Below are 6,644 nucleotides of genomic sequence, written 5' to 3' on the forward strand. Positions count from 1 at the left end.
AGGAGCTGTTTTATCAGATCAGAGAAAAAGTAGTCTCTTACCTCAATCAGGGAACAGCCAGGGTTACTTCAGGAGAAAATGAAAGAAACTGTACAGGGTTTAAAGCTACTGCCTATTATTAGATTAAAACACTTCACTAGGGATCTTTAAAATAACTTTCATTCATCTCAGGGATTTTTTTCATGTTGCACACCAAAAACCTTTGGAAACATTTATTTGCAGTGAACTCAGCGCTGCTGGGCTGTAGGAAGGTGTCCTGTGGGTACAGCAGGTACAGATGTATTTTACAGCTGCTCCACTGGCTCCAGTCAAGCTGGAGTCCCAGTATCTCCCCAGAACTGTATTTTGTGTGTGTACATGTTAAACATTAGACTGCAATGTTTTGTGTACCCATAAAATTATAATGCAGCCAGCAACAGACAGTTATTGAACAACATCCTGATTTTACAAACAGACCTAAATTGTCTTCAAACTTCCTACCCCACTTTGAAAAGCAGTGTCACAGACATCACTTTTTACAGCCAAACCCAGCCCGTGGTTATCACAAGGTGTGAAATAATGCAATGTTTGGGCAGCAATTATAACATTCCTCACTGTAAGCATCAGAGGAATACAAAGTGCTTTGATCTAAGGAAGAGGCAGTGCAGGATTCCAGGTAGAGTTTAGCAGAAATTTATTTTATGAAAAGCTTCGTTAGCCTGAATTGTTTTACATCTCATTAGCTTCAGACACTCTGGTTTAGCATATGTTCATTTTCTTCTACTTTTGCACTCCTTCCTCCAATGTCAGATGGTTCCTGAGTGCTTTGCCATACACCAGCAGTAGCTTCCACCACCACTGTTGGACACTGCTCTGGTAAAACATGCTGATTCTGGAAATACTTCAGCTGGCACTACAACCTGCAAAGGGAAGGCTGAGAGCAGCATTCCTCTTGGCTAAAGAAAATTCATTTTTCTTAAGTTTGAATTTACTTGCCATGCTGGAGAGAGCTCCCTCCCACATCCCTCATGACATTGGATCTAGTCAAGGAAAGCTGGTGAAACCTCCGCATTCCACAGTCCCAGAGATCACACACTCCAGGGACAGAGGCCATCAAACATTTGTCCTGGCATTCCTGTGTGAAAGCCAGCAGCTGCCCACCTCACTGGAGCACCTTTTACTTAGACCTTTTATTCAGCCCCCTTTTCTCCTTTCTTTGGATCCCTTGAATCCAAATTCTTCTCCTTTGATTTTCCCATCTTCAGCTTTCTTCTCATTACAGGCCCAACTTCCTGTGCCATTTCCTGCTTTCAGGTTATGGCACTAAGCATGTTGAATTCCTGCCAGTCAAACCTGCAGGACACTCACCTGTTTTCTGCTCCTTTGGGCTGCAAGAGCTGAGCATTTGAAATCTTGTCTTTGGTGTCCATGAAGGTCTGACCTTGGAGATGGCACTGGCTGAGGGCCCTGCACTGACACACCTCTGCACTGGTGGCTGTCACCTCAAGGCCTTTGAGAACAGTCTTAAGAAGATGAAAAAGAGAAACTGAAGAAATCTGGAGAAAAGTCAGCAGTTAAATGCCATGAAATAGTCATGGCTCAGGTAATTCATCTCAACTCATTGCAGGATACTCCTCTAGTTCTAAAAGGAATAGCAAGAGAATCGAAATCTCACCTGTTCTGGCAACACTATCAGTGAATACCACTGGGAATATTTTTAATTAGCATTTTAATTATCAGCATCTACTCTGGAGCCCTCTTAAAACCTTTCTAAACAGGTCTGTGCAGAGCACTTTACAAATACATGATGATGCAAGGCTGGATCACAATTCCATGAGTTCCCCTCCCTACCAGGGCACAGGCAGTTTGCTGAATGCCACTAACACTCCATTGCTCCCCTAATTTACATAAATCCAAGGGCACTACTGCCAGGGACAAGCATAAGGGACACTGTGAACCTGTCTGTGGCTGCTGCCACACTCTGAGCTTGGGACACTCCTCAGAGGAAAGCACTAAGCAGGGAACAAACAGCCTGAGATTTCAGTCAGTCAGGTTCAAATCCTAGCTCTGCCTAACCAAGATACCTCTGGGCTTTACTGCCATTAAAATCAACCCTGTAGATGACACTGTTCCCTCTCAGTAAAATACTGCTTGGCTGGGGTTTTTTGGCTACTTAAAAGTGAATTGAGTATTATACTCTTCCCTCCTTCCCATTTCATTCTTTTTTCAAGAGACACTATTATGAAAGATGGGAGAAATACTGCAATACTGGTGCCAAAGTCCTCCTGTTGGTCTCTTCAGAAGCTGAGAACTGCTGGCACCAGCCCAGAAAAAGTGACAAAGAACAGGAGGAGTTTGGAGAGCAGCTAGACTTGCAAACCTCAGAGCACTGTGGAATAAACCAAACACGAAACAGAATGATGATTGGCAGGAATGGGATGACTCTGCTGCTGGAAATGAAAGTGCTATGAATAATCAGGCACCTCTGACCCAGGAAAACATTGACTTCATTTGCAGCACAAAACTGATTGCAGATGGTGTTGGGGAGGGGAATCCAGCTATTCACTGTGCTTTCCCCTCACTAGAAAAATTCATTTCCTCTGTACTGTTGAGCAATGAAATGCACCTGATTGGATCTGCTGAGATGGCTGCACATAGAAGTGCTGAAATGAAGAATGAAAGAGCCCATAGGGTGATGCTAAAGGTAATCCTATTAAAACAGTGGGCTGAGGGGGAAATGCACATATAGTTCCTATTTTAACAAAGAATTAAAACAAATCCCTAAAAGGAACAAATTTACTTAGACATTTGTTTGAAATCCTAATGTCATTGTTGCTGAATTTGATGCTGGATGTCAGTGCCTGGACAAGGACATTTCTCATTCCCCTCTGCCCCTCCATTACTGCTCACTTCTCGCTGCACTTCCAGCTGCTCTTCTTTCCCCTTTCCCCCTTCCCTGTGTGCACACCTGCAGCCCTCTCCCCTCTGGCTCCCTGCAGTGTCCATTGCTGTCCAGCCTCTGCACAGACAGGTGACAGCTTCACAGGGGCTCTCAGCTCTCCCTGGCCACTGTGACATTCCCCATGGCCAGGACTCCAAGGGAGAAGGGAGAGCAGCAGCAAAGCCCATCCTTACAGCAGGCTGAGGGCCCTGGGTGCTCCTGTCAAACACCTTGTCCTGTCCTCAGCTGACACCACAAGAGTGAGGCAGCTCTGACTGGAAAGAAGCCTGAAGATACAGAATTAAATTATCCCTCCTTATCCCTGGCCTCAGCCTTTGGCTAGTGGAGAACAGGATGGAGCAAAGCCTGACTGGGAAGCAAATGCAAACAGCTCAGCCTGTCCCTCTGGCAACATCCACTGCCTTCAGCATGTGCATGTCTGTCACACACAGGCACTTGCTGGAGCTCAGGTATCACAGTCTCTGACAGATGCTGCCTCAGAACAAATCAGTTTTAACACTGGCTTTCCATGGCCATTAGAAAAAAGGTCCAGAGGTGAGGAGGAGGAGGAGCAGGAGAATGCATTTGGATCTACTACATTGTATTTTAGGGAGATGGGGTGTGTTTCTCCAGCCTGTTCCAGCTCCCTTGGCAGGGTCAGGCCTCCTGGGATACAGTCACATTCCAAATCTGGGCACTTCTAACAAAGCACCTTCCTACAATGGGATTTGACAGCAGTTACATTAATCTCTTGCATTACAGCCATTTGACTCTTGCAGGGTATGCAGGCAATTTACATACTAATAACAAAACTGTTAGGAAACATTAAATTACAGAAAGTCAGACCCATACTATTTTGATCAGCCACACAGCATGAGGATCAAGAGCCTCCTCATATCAACCTTTGTTTCCCTTGTAAGCCAAAAGCTTTCTAAGAACCTTTCCAAGGCTTTATTGGATTACAATGAGGATAATTATAGCACTGAGATGAATCCAGTGGCTCTCTTGTAATGGAATACAGCCAGTTCCAGCTACTTGAATGCCAGCATGACTTGTCAGGGCCCCCCAGACACTGTTCTGTCATGGCTTTTCTACCTATTCCAAGGGATGAGATGACTGCTCCCCTGTCCCAGGCAGCCTCACAGGCAGGAGGGGAGAACCCAGTGCTCAAAGGAGGCCTGCAGAGTGAACAGTGTTTGCAAACCAGCAGAAGGATCTCTGAGGAAAACTTTTGCCGTAAAAGTTTGAGGATAATGGAGGACTTTTAGGTTTCTTAGTTATTTCAGAATTTATTTCAATAGACACTGCACATGCATTGTAATGTGGGGAGAGGAAAAAAAAAGCAGAGGTGATGGATCTACTGCTAAGAAAAAACTAAAGTCAGCTACAGCATAAATTTGGCTGATTGGGCCTTTCTGTACTCATATGATGCTATTCTCAGGTGGAGAGTGTCTACCTCCTTTAGCTTTCTTTCCATACAGCAATCAGGTATTTATTCTATGGATTTTAAGCCAAGAGGACACAAGTACCTAATGGTAATGGCTCACCAGGTGAGCTCCAGTCACTGGGCAGGGCAGGGCTACAAGGAAAGACAAGTGCAGGGGAGAGGAACAAGACAGAATTCAGCCAACTGTTCTGAAATAGACTATGAGGGAAAACACCAATTTTCCTTGCTGGAGTACTGACACAGGGCACCTCTTCATGTGCTGAATTCTTCCGTGGAAGTTAGGAATGAGTTAGTAAAAAACCAGCCAGCAGGGTTGGTACAACTCTGAGTTGTCACAAGTGACCCAGGCTCAGCAAAGACCCCTTGAAAGCACCCCCTGAGCCTTTTTGCCCAGCTTTTGACACCCATGGCTACATCAGCAGCATTATATAGGTCACAGCTGTTCTGCAAACCAGTTTGCAAAAGACAATTCGGCTGCACAAGTAATGAGGGCAAAGAGGACTAGAACACAGGATGTTCTTAGGAGAGAGCAGCCCAGGCAGAATCTAAATCTGTCACTCGGGAGGCCAAGCTCTGCCAGCTACACCTTCAGCCATGGCACAGGGAGTTCCTGAGGTGCTGTGAAATCCCTTTCCAGAGCAGAGGACAGGGCTGCTGCTTTGGGAAGGAGAGAAAAAGTTACATGAAACATCTTTGGCAATCAAAATTCTGCTGTGACAGCAATGTCACACCACATCAGTGGTGGAAGGGATCCCTCTGGAGAAGTGGTTACACACCCTGCTATTGTTGTGCCTTAGACATGTCCTGCCCACTTGGCACCTTTACAGGCATTTGGCAGAACCTACAAATAATCACAACTCTGAAGGCAATTTTTATGCAAAGCAGAGCTCTAAAACGTGTTTTAAAAAAATCCACACAAACAGCTATAAAGGTCACCTGTCCCTGCTTTGGGAATGAGGGAAGGGGAGGAAAAGATCAAAAGGATTACCTGAATGGACTTATAAAATCGCACCTTTTGGAGCTGTTTCAAAGTGCCTGTTACTCACTATTTTGGTTGGAAAGAACAAATGTTAAGGGTAGGATGATAATACACAAACAGTTACAGAAAATACATGTTTTGACAACTTGTTTGATTATCATTCAGTTGCTTCAAGGGACACAGATTCCCTGCAGCAGGAATGCTGCAAAACAAACGATCTCAATAACCAGCAGCTTCCAGCAGCAGCTCTTTCCAATGTAGACAGAGCAGCTTATTTAACAACTTCTTAAAGCCCTCAATTTTTCTCTTACTTGTACTTAGCTGGAACCATAGAAAACAGCAGGTATTTCAGTTGAGGCCTTAAAACCTTAGTTCTTTTACTGGCTGTGTGCCAGTGACTTTCCCTAATGCAGGTTATTGGTGGCATGAAAAGAGTATCATGTCTGAAATAGCTGCAGTGCAGCACAGCCCCCTCCAGCACCAAGTGAATCCCTCCATGCAGAATTCAGTGACACCCAGTAAGAAGCAAAATCAAGACATGCAGACAGTGTTAAGAAATTCTACTCCTTTTACAAATCCTAGTGAGGAAGTTCCATATTTAAGAGACAGGACCAAGCAGCTGATGGAAACACCTTCCCTGCCGTGGAGGCAGAGGAACACCCCAGGCTGTTCCATGCAGGTGCTGCACCTCTCCATGGCCTCTGTCAGCAGCTCTGTGAGACAGGACAGGGCAGCTCCAGGAGGCTCAGGAATGGATACTGGATACTCAGGAATGACTCAGAGTATCCAGTTGCTTGGTGGGAGTATTAGTCCTGCTAAATGCAGGAAAAAATTACAAAAATTCACCATCCTTTGCCCCTAAATTGTCACGAAAAGAGAGAGGCATTTGAAAAGATGGAATGACTAGTCATTGAGATCCTGCTCATTTCTAGGCACTGACTTTCAAGAGGAGATTGGAGTAGGAGTAGGAAGGAGTTTGTCATGGATTGCCTGTACCATTTATGGAGAAGCACTTGGCATCTCTTGCTCATATGTCAAATCCGTGCCTGCACAGTGTGCCACATACAGCTTCTGACAAATTTTTAAAAGAATAATTTAATGCTGACCTAACAAATGTGATAAATTGCTCAGCTGTTTGCAGGGCAAACCCTGCATGTACTGATAGAAAAGCACACGGAGCTGCTGAAATCCTGCCGTGGTGGAAGCACTTAGGACCTCTGCAAGCTGATGCATTCATATCCAACAGCAACAATCCCTTCTTGGATATGGGCTCTCTGGCACCACAGGAATTTCCAAAA

This window comes from Lichenostomus cassidix, chromosome 19, assembly GCF_008360975.1.
Source record: "Lichenostomus cassidix isolate B80296 chromosome 19, HeHo_3.0, whole genome shotgun sequence".
NCBI lineage: Eukaryota > Metazoa > Chordata > Aves > Passeriformes > Meliphagidae > Lichenostomus > Lichenostomus cassidix.